Here is an 18,383-nt window from a genome sequence, read left to right as displayed (position 1 = left end):
ATAATGCCGACTGACCGGTTCGAAGGAACTGCAACTTACCAGGAAGAATCTCATAATCTCTGTTGATCAGATTGATTTGGGCCATTTGCTACAAATAAAAATAATCATCTTATTTGATATATATAATAGACATTTTCTTAGTAGTATATAAGGTGGATATAAAAGCATAGAGAACTTTACTACTTTTCGGACCTGTTGTACATAATTTAAGTCTTAAAAGTGTGCTGCCTATGACCTAGGTTTAAGACAACCCACAGCCACCCCTGTTTTAACCAGATTGCTGCCCAGGACCCCTGTTCTGTGGGGACGCTGGCTCTGCCCCCCGCCCCCACGGGGGTTCTGAGTACTCTTCAGAAGGCCATCTGCCTTGTTTCCACAATGTGCCACTTATCTTTGAAACAGCTGCTCCAGAATTCAAATTTCCAGCCCCAAGTTGGCATTTCTCTGATCCACTTGTAACCTACGCACTATTCATGTTTGGATTATACTGGACAAGTTTGGAGGTTAAAATTGATTCATGCAAATGGATGACTGAGTCAGCAATAAAAACATGACCTAGAATAATCTCATGGTTTGATATGGCAAAAACATGTCTTATAATCTTTTTAACAGCAAACTTGGTACTTCCTGAATGTGTCAACCAGAACACACCCTTTTTTGTTAGCAGGGAGAAAAAGGAAAACCATATTTTTCTTCTCGTTCACAATCAAGGAAATTATTAAATGAGAAAATCTGGTTGTCCTCAGTAGCACACTTTCTTAAGCTTTTCTTTCCAGCCTGGATTCTTTTTTCATCTTCTTGTGCAGGGGTTGGAGCAAAGGCACCTCTCATACCTACAATGGTTGCAATAACCTCGTTTCTTATTACAAGTATACCTGCCTGATTCTGACCAGGGATCAAAATAAGCATTGTCAAAAACGGGACTGGTTGACATTATGCGTCCTTCGGTATGACATGCACAGAGGAAGAGCACCACTTCTGTGATATTCCTGGCAAAATGCATATACTATCATAAAGAAATCCATCATTCTAACCCAAACTGAGGGAGATTCTACAAAAAAAAAAAAATGGTGTGAAATCTTCAAGAACTTTGAAGTCATAAAAGATAAAGAATGGTTGAAGAATACTACAGAGACATCAAAAGTAAATGTGACGCATGATCCTGGATCGGATCCAGAAACAGAAGGGAAAAGAAATTTTTCTGTACCTACCAGAACAATAGGTGAAATTTGAATGAGGTAGGTGGATTCCATGGTGGTACCCCATACGTCAGCTTCCTTCGTCTGAGGGCTGAACTGTAGTTATGTAGGTAATGTCCTTGTCTTCTAGTAAATACACACTGGCATTTCTAGTGGGACTGAGGCATCATGTCTGCAACTTTTAATTGTTTCGGGAAAATAGATAGATGTGGGTGTTATGGAACCTGGACTGGATCGCCCGAAGGAAGAACCAAGTGGCACCCGGAGATCTTGGAGGATGGGAGGTTTATTTAACGCCGGCGGGCTCAGAGGAGAGTGGTCTCCAAAGGTCTAAGCCCCAAGCACAAACAAAGGGGGCAATTTATATACTTCTACTTCTGCATACTTGGCACTTTTGGCATGTGTGCAAAGCGGGGCAGGGAGAAGGACCCGGATTGGTGTGCACAGGAAGCAGGGCAGGGAGAAGAACCCGGAAGAGCCCCGGGGCAGGGGCTGGGACTCTCTCGCTGGCTTGGTTGGCCATCTTAGGACACAGATTTTGTTTATCTTTTCCCTCCTTTGATGCCCCTTTAAACTTAGAGGGCATCATTTTCATCTTCTACGGGACGATAGTAAGGAGTAACTGGAGTCTGATTTTAGCAGTTTGAGTAGTGATAAACCTAGTAAGTGCATTAAGAATACAAGGACCAAGTGCTACTATGAGGAGAAGCAATAGGAGGGGGCCAACGAGGGGGGCAAACCAAGGGAACCATTGTGAGAGGGGATCTCACCAAGTTGTCCACTGGAGTGATTCCCACCAGCGATGTACTCGTTCCTGTAATTGGGTCAGAGTTTCTTGGACCACCCCCAACTCATTAGCAAGGAAAAAACATTCCTCCTGTAGGAAAAGGCAGAGCCCCCTTGCGCGGCCGTGAGCAAGTTGAGCCCGCACCTGTTTTGGAGGACCACTGAGGCCAGCGAACTGAGCTGGCGTTGCAGGCCAGAGCCGACCAAGTGAGGGCGGAAAAGTCCACCGTGAGTTGTTGAGTTAGCCCCTGGTACTCAACCTGAGACATCCCGAAGCCAGTGGCGCCAAGGACAACACCTGATGCAGCCAACAGGCTCACGATAAGAGGGATGGCCATGGGGGAATGTCGGGGGCGGCTAGGAGGTCTCCATATGAGTGGGGCATGGCTCCCGGGGAGGATTGAAAGATCGGGTAAGATCTGACAAGCTTGCATGATTGATTGTGCGGGGTGATGCAGATGTATACACCTTGATCACAAGCCAGAAAAGTGTTGTTAGGCGCACAGACCCGACTGTGGCCTGTGATGGAAGAGGAAGAGTTTCCATACAGCAGTACCAGAGCCAGAATGGGATAATCTAAGGTCCCCAGTGCCAAGGTAGGAGGTGACACGGTAGCTTGGTTGAGGATGACACGTAGGTATTGGACGGGACTGGGCTTTACACAGATCCAGCAGTCAGACGCTAGGGGTGGATTTGAGTGGTTAAGCACTTGGTGGGAGGTATTAATCATACCTAACAGTTGCGCTACGGATGCTTGCTGCGTGTGGATGGGGGACCCAGGGATGCTCCAGGGCGGGTTATTTTCTGTCTGACTCTGGGGGTTGACTGCAAGGCTTGGGGCAAACACAGACTTAATCATAAACTTGGCCATGGGGTCAGTCCCTATAGAGTGATATTGGCCCAACAGGAGAGGGATTCCTGTGGCCCATGATGTGGCATTGGGTTCTAAGACTGATATACATGTGATTGTTAGAGCAAGAGGATGGAGTGGTGTTGTGTAGCGTTTCGTGACAAGGAAATCCGGATGTCACTGCACTGTTTGAGGCTCCACCACCCATTGGACCATCGTTCCATTCCCGGCCAAGTTGCCACCCATGACTCGCATCCCCAGGCTTGCGAGCAGAACTGAGGACAGGTGTTTGGCTGTTGAGGCGTAGGCCCCCCCAGATGTAGATATCTACCAGCCGGTAACCTGAGTGAGGACCATGGTAGCAACACTGTCTATGAGGTTCCCAGGAGGTATCAAGAAGTTGGCATTCATCAAAGTGGAGGTCAACCTTTGGTGGGTGTCCATCCCAGGTGGAAGAAGTCAGTGGGGGTGCTGGTGCAGGACTGAGGGGGATAAGCTGGAAAGTCCATTTACCAGTAATGGCGATATGAGAGTTTGCCCCCCTTGCCTGGCCGGACAAGCTAGAGGCAGTGCAGAGGAACAGCACACCAGGCAGCAGAAGACCAGGAATGACTGAGGCCAGGAAAACCATGGTGAAATGCATGCAGGAGTAGACAGCAGAGAGCCAGTATAAGTGCGATCTAAGACCTTAGGTAGAGGGAGTCATCGTGGCTAACCCATCAGCAGATGAAACCCGTGGACAAGTGAGTGCAGTAATATACCCTAGGGACACCCAATACGCAATGACAATAGTACGTCTCTTGGGGAAAGTCCAGTCAGGAGGGGCAACAGTGTAGAGTCCGACTCCCAAGATGAGGGAAATCATGCCGATGAGAGCCAGGGACCACGGTGAGCAGGTGTCCATCAATTGGTGGGGTCTCGTCAAAGGTGAAGCCAGAGCGGGTTCGTGAAGTCTGGCTGGACTCTCCACTGGTGAGGCTCCTTGTCTGAATGATGAGCTTTCTTCACTCTGGAGTGGTGGACCCACGGAGTGACACCTGAAACCTTGAGGGCAGTAGGGGTGGTTAGAACAACAGTGTGCGGCCCTGTCCACTGCGGTTTCAGGGGGTCTTTCTTCCGATCTTTGACCCAAACTGAGTCCCCTATCTGGAAAGAGTGTACCTGAGACCCTAAAGAGATTGGGGCCCTCTCAATGGTGTACTTTTGTAATTTATTTAGGGTGGCCCCCAGGGCCTGAAACTGCTCCTTTATCCCTTTATCTCCAACCTGATGCAAGTTTCCTGGAAGGCTTTCCAAGCACAGGGGAGGCCGTCCATATATTAATTCGAATGGGGAGAAACCTGATGTCCCGGGCATGCAGTGAGCATGCAGGAGAGGTAGGGGTTGCAGATCCGGCCATGGGAGGTTAGTTTCCTGACAAAACTTTAGTAAGGTCCCCTTGAGGTTGCCATTCATCTGCTCTACTTTCCCTGAGCTTTGGGGCCAGTAAGCTGTGTGGAGTCTCCAGGTGACGTTGAGAGATTTGGTCAAGACCTGTACAATGTTTGCCACAAATGCGGGTCCACTGTCACTATGGATTGTTAATGGCAGGCTAAACTGAGGCACAATCTCCCACAAGAGAATTTTAGCTACTTCCCGGCTTTGCTCCATCCTTGTGGGGAAGGCTTGGACCCACCCAGAGTATGTGCATACTATTACTAGGAGATATCTGAACCCCCTGCTTGGTTGCACATCTGTGAAGTCTACCTCTAGATCTTCAAAGAGGGTTGCTCCCATCCTCTGGACACCTGGCGGGGGCCATGGTGCAGACTGAGAATTATTTTTAGCTCATGTTGTGCATCGTTCACTCATTGCTTGGCATAGTGCCAGCAGCTGACTGATGTAGTAGTGCTTCTTGAGAAGGGCCTCTAATGCAGTTTTCCCCAGATGAGTGAGTTGGTGGTATTCCTTGACTAGATTCCCTCTAGTTGCTGTTGGAACAAAGATGTGCCCATCTGGCATCATCCACCATCCCTTTTCAGTCAGGGTGGCTCCCTCTGCCATGGCCCATTCCTTTTCCTTTTTAGTGTAACCGGGCAGAGGGACTTCTTCTGGGGGTGTCAGGGCCATGGTGAGGGAAGGGGCTCTGTCCATGTCCTCACTGGCTGTGGTCATGGCTGCCTCATCTGCCAGACGATTTCCTCGTGCTATGGGGTTGTCTCCTTTCTGGTGTCCCTTACAGTGCAGGATCGCTACTTCCTTTGGAAGCCAGATGGCTTAGAGGAGTCTCAGTATCTCCTCTTTGTTCTTGATAGCTTTTCCTGCTGCGGTTAGGAGGCCCCTTTCCTTATAGATGGCTCCGTGTATATGTACAGTAGCAAAGGTATACCGAGAGTCAGTGTAGATGTTGACTCTCTTGCCTTCACTGAGGGTGAGGGCTGGGACCAAGGCATATAGTTTAGCCCATTGTGCTCACCAGCCAGTTGGTAATGCCTTAGCTTCTAGGACTTCAGTGGTTGTGGTTACTGCATAACCCGCTTTCCAGGCACCCTCTTGTAGGTAACTGCTGCCATCGCTGAACAGCATGAGCTCTGGATTCTTTATGGCTTGATCCTGCAGATCTGGACAACTCGAGTAGACTTCATCAGTCACCTTGGAGCAGTATGGTCTGGTTCCCCCTCTTCTGTGGGGAGAAAGGTTGCTGGATTTAATGTCCTTACTGTTTCGAGGGTGACCCATGGGTTTTTGCAGAGGAGCCCTTGGTATTGTGCCAGCCAAGAGTTGGAAAGGAAGCAGTGTCCCTGTGCACTCATGAGGGACACAACTGCATGAGGGAGCTTGACGTTAAGTTCTTGCCCCAGGGTAAGTTTGTCCACCTCCTTGATGAGTAGGACTGTGGCCACCAGCGCCCTGAGGCACAGTGGCCATCCCGCTGCCACGGGGTCCAGCTTCTTTGACAGGTAAGCAACTGGCCATTGCCAGGGTCCAACAGTCTGGGTGAGTGCCCCGAGAGCTATTTTTTCCTTTTCATGCACAAAGAGATTGAAGGGTTTCTCTACATCTGGTAGGCCCAGGGCTGGAGCCTGCCCCAGGGCGGTCTTTATCTCTGTGAAGGTGGCTTCTGCTTCCTCAGTCCAGGCATGGGGTTCTCGATCTGGTCCCCCTAAGACATCATAGAGAGGTCTTGCTACTGCCGAGAACCCAGGGATCCAGATGCAGCAGAATCCTGCAGCCCCCAGGAATTCTCGTAGGCCCCTTTTTGTCTGGGGCTGTGGCAGGGAGATAATGACCCTTTTCCTCTCCGGCCCTAGTTCTCTTTTCCCTTGGGTGAGGAGGAAACCAAGGTATCGGACCTGTTGGCAGATTTGTGCCTTCTTCCATGAGGCTTGTTATCCTGAGTCTGACAGGAGCTGTAGGAGGGCCTTTGTGCCTTTTGTGCAGTCTTCCTGTGTGTCACTGGCGAGGAGGAGGTCATCCACATACTGGAGGAGGGTGCACCATGTGGTGTCTCTTGGGAAGCTGGCGAGATCTGCAGCCAGCGCTCCCCAAAGAGGGTTGGTGAGTGTTTAAACCCCTGCGGGAGGCACATCCAAGTCAGTTGCATATGGCGTGTGTATCAGGTTTAGACCATTCAAAGGCAAATAGTGGCTGGCTCTGGAGAGCTAAGAGGAGGCAGAAGAAGGCATCCTTCAAATCTAGGCAAGTGAACCATCTGGCCGACCTGGGGATTTGGCCAAGGAGGATGTATGGATTCAGGACCACTGGGTGCAGAGAGATGGTCACCTTGTTGAAGGCCTGCAGGTCTTGAACTGGTCGGTATCCCCCTCCTGGCTTCTTGACTGGCAGGAGTAGGGTATTCCAGGCCGACTGGCACTCGACTAGAATACCTGCTTCTTTGAGTTTGGTCAGATGTTCTTGGATGCCAATCTTAGCTTCTTGTGGAAGCGAGTATTGCCTTTGCCTCTGAGGTTGGGCTCCTGGGATCAGTTCAACAATGATATGGGCCTGATTCCGGGCTCATCCAGGTAGGTTGTTTTCAGCCCATACTGAAGGGAAGGCGAGTCTGAACTCCAGCGGGCTGCTCGGTTGGACCTGGACACAGAATAGCCTCCATTCTTCTTCCCTTGGCGTGGTAATTGCTAGAATTAGAGACTTCATCTCCTCTTGCCTTGGGTTCAATTGGAGGCTACTGTGTCCAGTGGGCTCAAAGGTTATCTTGAGCCCTAAGCTTGGAGAGTATGTCTCAGCCCAGGAGAGGGATGGGGCAATCAGGCAGATAAAGGAGCTCGTGTGGGACCTCATGGCTCCCGAGTTCCCACTGGCAAGCCTGGCAAAAGGGCTGTTGTATTGCCCGTGTCCCAGTGGCCCTGAGGATGGTCTCAGTCCTTTTGCTGAAAGGTGCCACTGGGGAGGTGACAATAGAGTGCTTGGCCCTAGTATCAACCATAAAAGTCACTGGTTGGCCCCCCACCTTCATTTTGACCGTGGGCTCCTGGGGGCCAAGGAGGAAAGAGCCCGGCCCCCCTCAGTCTGAGTCCATTCCCGCAAGGCCTATGAGGTCCTCCTCTCGGGGTTCTTCCTTGTTGCGGGTGGGCTTTTGAGCCTTTCCCCGGTTGGGACATTCATTTTTCCAACGCCCTTTCTCTCTATAGTAGGCACATTGATCCCTTGCCAAGGGGGTTCTGGGTTCCCCCCTTTCGGTGGTTGGGGTCTCCCCATTTTTGTGTTGTCCTTTTCTTCCAGGGTGGCGGCAAGCAGGCTGACTTTCTTTTTTACCATCCCATCTTCATCGTGCCTCTCGGGTTCCCGCATCTCTCATTTCTCGTACCAGCATTTGGAGGGCACAGGCTGCAGCCCAGCTGCTGGTCCTGGAGAAGGTGGCTCTTTTGGGTCTGGGGGCGCTGGTGGATCCTCTGGTCCTGGAGACATCGGTGAAACCAATGGCAGCGGAGTGTCTGGAGCTGAAGGGCCAGGTGTAGGTGGTCTTGGGGGTATGTACGGTGGGAGCAGGGTCGGTTCATCCTCAGGATCTCCGGCTAAGATTTGTGGAGACGGGCTTTTGCTGATTTTCTTTAGGTCGCTTGGATGAGATGATTAAGGCTCTGGCCTGTCCCTGCCCATTGCAAGCGAATCGCACCTAGTGGGGATGTGTCTGAGCAATTCCTAGCCAGGAGTCAATGTACGGAAACTGGTCAGGGTGTCCTGGTTCTGTTACGACTCGCCATACCCGACGAACCATTGGAACATCCAATGTCCCTTCTGAAGGCCACCCAACATCAAAGGTGGGCCATTCCAATTCACATAGGGTTCTCAACTTGCCGGGGTTCATCCTGACTCCATAGTCTCCCAAAAACCCCTTCTTGAAATTTCTGATCATGGTCTCTAGAACCGTAGGTTTACTCTGTCCTGACCCCATGGTGATGTCCCCGTGTGTTGTGGTGCAGAGATAGACAAAGGGGGGGTGCCTCCTGAGATAAGGAGACCAATCAGATGCCCGTCTGTCCGTGTCCTGAAGGAGCTTAGGTGAGGCTTAGCCATAGGGGTCTCAGCATTGTGACTTAATGATCAGAATCTATTCCGATGCCGCTCTAGACTGTATGCTGTTCACCACGGAATCACAGACAGGCCCACACAACTCCGTAGGCTTCTGGGGACCTTAAGGGTGCCCGCCCGTGGAGTCACAGAATCAGTCCACTTAAGCAAGCCAGGTCGGACTGCACATTCATTCTCACATTCACTCCAGAAGTTATTACATTCCCTCCCTGGGAATCCCTACCTGTGAGACCTCTAAGAGGTCTCTGGGAGGTGACCAGGCTCCCCTTCCACCTCAGTGGGGGTGGGCCTGTCTGGGTCCTGGGACCCCAGGCCTTTCCAGAATCCAACGTCGGGACCAGGTCGTCACCTGCCAAGTCTCCTCGAGTCTGGTGTGAACAGCGGTGTGGGGCAGGCCCGAGGCGACTGGGGCGGGAGACTGCCGAAAATTAGGCAGGGCGCGCCTTCTCCATTATGATCCCTCATTCCATCACCGCCCCGCCGTTGCCCCCAAACCGGTGGCAACAATGGGCCAGCGTGATTGGGTTTCCCGGTCAGGGAACCAAATGTTACAGAACCTGGACTGGATCACCCGATGGAAGAACCAAGTGGCACTCGGAGATCTTGGAGGATAGGAGGCTTATTTAATGGTGGCGGGCTCAGAGGAGAGTGGTCTCCAAAGATCTGAGCACCGAGCACAAACAAAGGGGGCAATTTATACACTTCTACTTCTGCACACTTGGCGCTTTTGGTGCGTGCGCAAAGCGGGGCAAGGGGAAGGACCTGGATTGGTGCGTGCGGGAAGCAGAGCAGGGAGAAGAACCCAGAAGAGCCCTGGGGCAAGGACTGGGACTCTCTCGCTGGCTCGGTTGGCTATCTTAGGATGCAGATTTTCTTTATCATGGGGGAGAGGTAGAAAGATGATAGATGATAGACGGATAGAAGATGGATGAATAGATAGATGATAGATATAGAAAGAATGATAGATACATAGGTGATAATAAAGCAAAAGTGGCAAAATGTTACCACTTTGGAAACCTGGATAAAAAGTATATGGCTTTGGGGTACCTTGCTGGCTCCGTCGGTTGAGCATGAGACTCTTGATCTTAGGGTTGTAAGTTCGAGCCCCATGTTGGGTGTAGAGATTACTCAAAAATAAAATCTTAAAAAGTATATGGCTTCATATTATTCTTTCAACTTTTGAAATTATTTCAAAATAAAAAGCAAAAAAAGAGAGAAATATTAAAGAGTATTGTAAAGCAAGAGTCATAGGTTACTTACCATTACTCTTAAAGTGAGAATGTTCACGATCACCATAAAACAAATGGCAAATATCTGTATCTATGTTATTCTATATAAGATATAGATAGAGAGCATTTATCTATCTCTATCTATCTATCATATATATGTAGATGTTTGTGATTTGCCTGGGATCTGGCAGACCTGCTGAATCAGAACACGGGGATGCTTCTAACAGCTCCAGGGGTGATGGCGGCTCACAGCCAGCATGGCGCATCACCCTTTAAGCAAGTCTTGCCAGTTCTGGGAGGTCTTGCATAGGTCTGGGAAGGAAGAAATTCGGCTTCCTGTCTTCTCTCAAATGCTGTTTCACTCACTAAGGTGTGAAACCTGAAAATGAATGACTCAGCAGAGCTTCCCAAACTATGTTCCTCAAAATACTCAAGTGTTCTATGAAAACAAAAACAAAACCCCATCTGGTCCTTGGATTGAAGAAGTCTATATCATGCTTCCTACCCTAGCTCCTTCCTGGACAGTTATTTATTTTAAGTAGGTTTTGTTTTGTTTTTTGTTTTGTTTTGTTTTGTTTTATTTGAAGTATAGTTGACAAACTTCCAGGACACTTACAATATGCATTTTAAATGTTTTACAAATGACTGCATTTTGTGTAATTTGATATTTTGCAGACATTTTTGGCCATGGAAGGCTTTCCCTCCCATTTAACACCGATCCCATGACATCCGGTGACACCTGTGTTTCTCCTGGTTTACTTCTTCCCCAAGGCTGTGTGAGCCATTCGGGAGGCTGAAGGGAACCACCTAAAGGTAACTGGGCTTCAGGACATTTGTTGTTCTCACAACTCTGCCTTTTAGCCTGTGTGCATTTTATCCACAGAGTGACTTACCTCATGCGACTCATGTGATTTCAAGATCCCGTGAGTGGCAACTGGTCTCACGCTCCTCCCTTCACTGCCAGGCGAAGAACAGATTATAGTCGCCCGGCTCAGATGACCCCGGATCCATCACCAGATCTCGGGAAATCAGCCAGGGCTCACCCCTGTGGCTGGGAGGGTCCGACTCCTACCTGGGGGCCACATGAAGTCGGTGGACAGGGTGGATGTTGGGTGGGGGGTATCAGAAGGTTCTCCACAAAGTGGAATTTCAACATCAGAGAGCTGAGGGCATTGTGCCCCACTCAGGTAAACCTCTCCTTACCCCGAGCATCCCAGATGATCAGCAGCTTCTCAGGCAGCTCTCTACCTTAGGTCAGGCTGTCCCGGGGGTGGGGAAGAAGGGGTGCCCGTGTGTAGTCCCCCCCGCTCCGCAGGCTGCAGGGTGGAGGCCAGGGGCAGAGATAGGCCCACCCAGGTGCTGCTTCCTGAGCGAAGGATAAGCGTAACAGTGTACGGAGGTGCCTCGTGCATTTTTCTTGCCTTTATTTATTCCCGTTCTTTCCCACAATTGAATTTTTCTCTTTCTTTGGCGCCACCCAGATTTCCACAAGCCCTGGCCCCTAGGAGCGCAACTTTTCAGGACACTCCTGAAAAGACTACTGAATGCAGACTGCTCTCCAGTTCCCCTCTGCATGTTGAATTCCAAAGGTTATTTCCTTTAAGCCTTAATCTCAACTTTTGCCTCATAATTTTGAAGCAAAATCCTTCTCGAGACAGGTCCTCACCAAGTGCTAAGAACTGAACAATGTGTCATTATTACACTGGCTGGCAGTAATTTCCAAAGAACATGGGTGAATTCAAGCATCTGTAAGTAACTTAGCGTGGGTCAGCCAGGCTGCCGCTAAGAATGCTCCAGTGTGAGGCTACCATTGGAGCTTTAGTTAAGCGAGGGCACACAAGGAACCGAAATTAACACAGGTCAAGCTTTCCTTCTTTTCTTGTGACACAATTAATGTCACAAGTACAGTGCTTTCACACACCTCTCGCTGGCTTTGAATGTGTGCCATCCCTCATTCATCACCCAAAGATGAGAGACAAGAAAGTGCCCAGTGCCTGACCCACAACAGATGTTCAGCTAGGTGTTCTCTCTCCCCTTTCTTCCTCCTGTCTCTTCCTTCCCCCAGAACACTGTCCCAGAAGAAAAGATCCAAGAACTCACTGAAAATTAATGTAACAAGTTACTCCTACAGGTTGCTCTCTTTTTGCCCTTCTGGAAATCATCAGCCCCTTATAATTAGGTCACTGCCTAATTCATTTGATAAATGACTATGTGGTAAGGTATGTCACACACACACATACACACACACATTTTTAATGTGAGATCCTCGACACCTCAATTCAAAATAGTGGTAAGAGCTGAGAATCCCAGGCTTTCTCCTCAGCACCAAGTGCTTGCTCCTCTCTTAAATCATCCTTAGAGGTGAATTGGCTTGGAGAGTTTTTAGGGTCACTTTGTACAAGTGACCCTGTACAGCCTACAGTTTGTCAAATATCTGCCTCAGAGAAGACTCAGAGCCTCACAATTCTGAGAGTCTCTTGAGGCTCCAAATTCTGCAAGGCCGCCTCCAATGTGTGAGACTCCTCCGGTCCCAGACTTCCTTCTGCATTTACCACAGGATCAGAGTCTCAGGGTCAGATCCTCAATGTGCTATTCTCTATTCTAAGCTACAAATTCTCTGCCGAGTGGTAATCCAGCTTTCTCTGAAACATCTCCAGGAAGGAGCTACTCTCTATTTCTCAAGAAGGTCCATTTTGCTTTCAGAGAGTACTAATTGTTTGAAAGTATTCCTTAGATCTGGTTAAAGCCTACCTTTCTGTCATTTCCACCTCCTTCTACCTTCTGAAAGAATTTTTTAAATGCCCAGGGTTTCTCTGTAGTAGCTTATACCCAGAGCCTGCCATTTCCTATAAAGGGATCTTATGCTCGAGCAGGCGGGCCTGCCCTCTCCACCATGCCCAGCCGAGGGAAGCAACATACTTCCTGGTACCTAAATGGCCATGTTCTGTGTGGCGCCACCATTCTGGTCTACCTATGGGCTGATCCTTGGCCTATGGTAAGCCCCTCACAAGTGTTTGTCTTGCTAGGGATGATGATGATTTAATTCATCAATGAAATTGTTTCTCTCAAGCATTTGGACTGGAAAAATGGGGAGAGGTCAGTCAGATGGTAACATCAGCAAAGCAGAGACAAAACAGACATCACCAATTCCTGTTGGTGATGAAGCACCAGAATCAGAGTTCTGCTGCTGGGGGTATGGTACGACAGGTTACCTGTAATTGTGATGGACTCTAACAATACGGTTCATATCCTGCACTAGACCTTAAGTACTAGGCTCAGGTAGGCCCAGCTAGACCGTAATTCCTCTCTTTCCCAACAAACTTGACTATGATTCTTCCTGGGGTGTCGTATTGCCCGGTCCTGTAATTGAGATTCTTGCCTTCTGTATTTTCACATAGAGTCTTCTAAAAATGTCTGCATAACCTAAAATAAACCAAATGAATCTCTAAGCCTTGAACCCACAGAATTTAACTAAGAGTTCTCACATCTTCCAAGTCTTCTCTCCTCCAAGATAGAGACCTCTGAACCTTTAAGCCATCATTATGGAATGGCTTCCAATCTCTTCTGCTTCTCAGCCTCTCTCTGCCCCATCTCGCCTCTCTGAATTTCTCAGTCCCTCCTCCTTGTGGTAGCCAGCATCACAAATGAAGCAGATCAAATGGCAGCCCATCCTAAGTGTGTCCTGTATGTCTCCAGCATAAGCAGAATACTTGTATGAAATCAAATGTCCATCTTCTTTCCATTTTTGGAATGATCAGTGGAAAGATTTCCCTACTTGATCAGCCCCATGAAACCCAAGGATTGTTACAACCAAACTGGTGAACTGAGTTAAAATGGATGATTATCTGCATGCTCTTAAAGGGAGTATGGTGTGGAGTCTTCTATTCATCTCCTGACTATCCCTTTTCACTGGATGAGATTATCGAAAGTATTGGCTCTCATTTCAATTTACTTAGGTAGTATTGGGAAAGGAAGTTAAAAAAAAAATCTGAACTCCAGATAATGTGTTTAAATTGATTATCTGAAAAAAAAAAAGTAAGTGTTCTTACATGTATCCACTTTTTTGGCTGCAAGTAATAGAAAACCTAATAATTATATAAACTATAGGACATTCTTTCCTGGGGTATCTAAAACTGGGTTTGGGGTCTGTCAACTCCATCCCGTTCCCTGCCCAGTACTCAAGATTAGAATCTGTAATTCTTCCTCCAGAATTTTGCTTGACATTTTCACATCACTATGTTTAAGACTGCAAGTCCTGAAAATCTTGAGCCACCAGAAGACGTCCCCTTCCATCTCATTAGTCAGGAAAGAGACACTTGGGCCAGTCTGAGCTCTAAGGGAAGCAAGGAAGTGAGTTTCTGGCAAAGGGAAGAGGAATTGTCATGACCAGGCAAGGCATCTGGCTTCAGCACGCTTAGAATGCTTAAAATGAGAGTTTTATTTTATTACGGAAATTAACACGTCATTATTAAAGGAAGTCTGGAAAACTGAAGAAAAAACATTTCCTAAGGCCTCCACCCAAAGTCTTCTCTCAATGCACGATGTACTACTGTTTTAATCGTATGGTACATAGAGAATGATTTGACTTTCTCTGTTTTTTTTTTTTTTCATTTAACATACGATTATTTTAAAGCTTGATGGTTTTTGAAATACATTTACTGTCTTGAACGAAAATACCAAGTAAAGGAGGCAGCAGAGAACGGGGCGGGGGGTGGAGGCCTGCCTCAGGAGCCAAGAGGGCTGGCCACGGCCTGGGTCCTGGCCCACATTCATCCTGCATTTCCGCTTCCTCAAGAGAAAGAGCTGTTTCCTCAGCTCTACCATTTCCGAGTCCACGGGATCGTGAGAGCTGTGCTCTGAGACACACAAGCCACACTGTTCAGACACCGATTTGACGGAGCAGCGACCCGCCACATAGACAAGCAGACAGGGGGACTGGAAGGTGCTGTCCTGGGCATGGGACGTGCCGTATGTAATAACAGAACATAGAATACATGATAAATGACCATCACAGAGTACCAGATCTTCCCGTTTTTGAACAGAACCCAAAAACCTGGATTTTCATGTGAACTTGTTTCATTTTTAAATGTCGGTACCTAATTCAAAATACCACAGAGGCTGAGCAAAACAGGTCTGCCTGGAGCCGCCCGGCAACTTGAGCAACACCAGCAGCCAACCTGACCAATGCCAGATTCAAGGACATAGACAGGGGCGTTCTGAGGACCTGCTTCTAAGACATTTTGGCTCTACCGCCACTAGGTTATTGCCATAAGTCTAAGACATCAAATGCTTATTTTAATGGTGAATAAATATAGTCTAGGATTTTATCGCCTCTGGTTTCTTCCATCGGCAGGATAAGGACTTCCCATTGCTTCTTCCCAAATCCCCTGAGCTTACAGGTGCTCTCTTGAATATGTGCTGTATTGGAAACACGAGTCAGGACCCTCCTTGGCCACAACTCCTTTCATATTTATCTTTCATGATCCCACCTGGTCCAAAATCCCCATCCTGCATCTTTTTGCCTGACTCCCGCGGTTTATGGAGAAACTGGAAAGGAAAATGATGAAAGTCTTAAACAGGTGTTCCCTGGAGTAAAAACCGCCACCTTAAGCAGTTTGTTCTCTTCAATGCCCCTAATGTTGGGTCTTTAATCTCTCCTTTTCAGAGAAAGAATGATCAACATTGGGGTGACAGGGAGCCCCTGCGCTTAGCAGTTCCGACTCTCACTCGTTGAAAGCAGGCAGAAAGGGGATTTAACGACTTTGAACTTTTTACGTGATTTTTGCCTTTGGCACAGTTGTTATTAAATGAGTTCTAAAAAGGCAACAGTCCCCTACAAGAACATCAGGTTTCTAAATGATTCATCTTCTCACAGACCTTGATATTCAATCCAGGTGTAGGACTAAACAGTATAGCCCTCAGGGTCTATCCATGGGGCTTGGAAAGGCTTCAGTGAAATTCTATAGCAAAGGGCCCAGGCGCTTCCCCTGACTTTCTCTTTGTTCTACTAACTTTTTATCTCTGAAAAGCAAAGGGATTTCCTTTGGGGATTAAGCAGAGGAAACAACCTAAGGTGGTGATAGTGTTTCATTAGGATTATGAGATGCAAAGGTATCCTGGAGTTAACTGAGCAAGAAGCCCTTTACCCGAGTCTTGGACCTCCTCCCTCTTACCCAGCGGAGAGCGCCACAGCCCCTGCCCATCTGGAACTGTCCTTTCTCCGGGCCACAGGAAGATCCTGGGCAAACACAGAGGTGTCTCATCCCAAAGTAATGACATGCTGCCTTTTTTTCTCCCTTTGTATCTTTCAAAAGGTTTTACAGGTATCCTTTTGTTAACACAAAATCATTTTGTAATAGATATTTAAAAATCAGTAAGTGCCATTCTCATCCTGCCAGGTCATGTTTTTGAGTCACTGAAAGGAACAGAGGTTAGAACAAGGCAGATGATTAATTTTCTTAATGATACATTTGTACCAAGAATGTGACAAAAGAGAAATTACTCTTAAAAAATACCCTTCCTGCTCACAGAAGGCCAACGTGCTGCTGTCCTAGCCACACTTTTTATGCCAAACCAGGAGTCTGCAGAAGGATTGGAGTATGCCAAGAAAAGGATTTGTGTCAAAGCCTGACCTACCCATCTCCTGTCAACACAAGGCTAGATAAAAAGTATACACACGCTGCTACTTGAGAGCCACGAAAAAAATCTTGAAATAAGCAATTACATAAATCACATTCCTATTACATTTGTTTCTCTGATTTTTCCACTCCGATTAGTGGCTGACATTTACTTTAAAACTGTGAATGGTAACCCGAAGGACCAAATTCTAAGTTAGCTGCATTTTTATTATTTTTGAACTAAAACGTTTTCTTCTCCTTTTGGTTAATGATTGACTTTAAAATTTTCCAAGGGCAAACTATTTTCCACATTTTTTATGTGAACTTTGTTATATTTTCCTTTCACTTTATCACGATCGCTTCTTACAATTTTGGGAAGATCCTTGGCTCATGCTTTCATTGTTTCAGTGGTATTCCATCTAATTTGACAGGTTGCATTTCTATTTGCACTACATTTTTGGGTTTGTTCACTGGCCCAAATATTATTGAGGAGTTTAAGTTTTCTTTTTCATGTGTTCTGTGTGATTGAGCATTTTATTTGGTTATTTCTAATTTTATGATTTGCTCTCTGGATATACGGAATACAGTGTTGTAACTGCCTTTATATCATGTAGTCCAGAACATGGTCAAATTTTGTTTTAAAAATACACTTGGACAAAAAGGAAAATTTGCTTATATTTCCATATAGTTCTTTGTACACATGTTAAGTCTACCTTATTAGTTTTGTGGATTAATAAAATTCTACTTCTGAGCTGTTGATATTCCCAATTATTTACGTTTGCATCTCTGCCAATTTTTTCCTCTCATTCACTTTTTGCTTTATAAATTTAGAAATTTTAGATGAGTGAGCTATTTCTCCTACTGCTTTTGTTGTGAAGTCTCCTTTATTAGGAGAAGAATCTCAAAGCAGAGGCTTTATTTTTTATTAGGAACATGTTTGAGATTTGGCCCCAAAGAAAAGGCAACTTTTGTACTTTGCAAAGAAAAAAAGTAGTTGTGCACACCCTCTCTACCCCCATTAACCTCTGCCTCTTGGCAAACCACTGACCTATTTCTCCAGGGAACCCAAGCTGCCATTGTGTTAGCTGACCAAGAGTCACAGCTGGGGCTTATGGAGGACAACCTGGCAATTACGCTGTGTTTCTAGATTCAACGTACATTCATAAATCCTCTGGAGCATGAAGTCTAAAACCTCATGACTTGCTAAGGTGAAAACATTGTACGAGCCATAGTGGAATATGAAGCATACAATGTATTGAAGATATAATTCCACTTAAATACCTATTATAGACCCATCCTTACTTATTACTGAATTTACTCATGAGTTGAACATGATTATTTGTCAATAACCTCCAAGTATTTAAATCATTCCTTTCTCTCAGCAGCCAAATATTTCTACCCAGGGCTAGAGGGCTTATCTTTCAATCCTCTTTGCGGGGGGGGGGGGGGATGAGCAGAATTGATCTTGGGAACAACAGACCAAGTTTGCTCCTCATGTGAATGAAATGTTCAGTGAGGCTCTGGACTGCTTTGTCTTTAAAGAAAAGGTAGAAAGCAAATACGGCTTGTTCTCCAAATGTCAAAGGGCACAAAGAGTATGAACTCCCGGGAAGTCTTTGCCTCACTGGCACTTCCTTGGTTTGCATTCCAGACCCTTCTCCCACTTCTCATTTCTGCTCTGCCTCTACTTAGGATAATTATGGCATTTGTATGCTCAGGCTGAATTCCTCTGAAGTTGCTCAGAGGCTAGCTTTTGGCCTGAACCTTGAGGTTTTATGTGTATGGAAGGCTTTCTTTTACATGTTTATTTATTCCTTTAGTTGTACTTTCAATAATAAAAACATTAATTTTGGATTAAGTATCATGCTTTCATTCATTAGCACTTAATACCTGTATCCTTCCCACAGTTACAGTTGAAATCATATTGTTTGGAAATGCAGTCCAGGGAAACAAAATGAGTAATAAATAGCAATAATATCTACCATTTATTCAGCATTTAATTCTGTGACAGCAATTGTGCTAATCATTTCACAAACATAATTCAATTATATTTTTACCCTTTATAGGTAAGGAAAACTAAGCTTTGTGAGTACCTTTCCTAAAGGTCACACTGCTAGAGAAAAGCAAAGCCAGAACATACACCCGGGTCTTTCTGGCTTCAGAGACTGTG

The 18,383-nt window shown here is 46.7% G+C and overlaps 1 long non-coding RNA gene across 1 annotated transcript; it reads left to right on the top strand.

Annotated features, from left to right (window-relative positions):
- Window positions 1–825: 825 nt before the first annotated feature.
- Window positions 826–16,969, top strand: LOC141374095 (uncharacterized). The gene is made up of 3 exons (XR_012380666.1): window positions 826–1,238; window positions 10,272–10,409; window positions 14,392–16,969. It is a non-coding gene; the product is annotated as an uncharacterized lncRNA (long non-coding RNA).
- The last annotated feature ends 1,414 nt before the right edge of the window (window positions 16,970–18,383 follow it).

Source organism: Callorhinus ursinus, unplaced genomic scaffold (assembly GCF_003265705.2).
Source record: "Callorhinus ursinus isolate GAN/ISIS: 27379988/994484 unplaced genomic scaffold, GSC_fseal_2.0 scaffold14, whole genome shotgun sequence".
NCBI lineage: Eukaryota > Metazoa > Chordata > Mammalia > Carnivora > Otariidae > Callorhinus > Callorhinus ursinus.
Note: the sequence above shows the minus strand (reverse complement) of the source record. Positions and strands in the feature narration are given on the sequence as shown.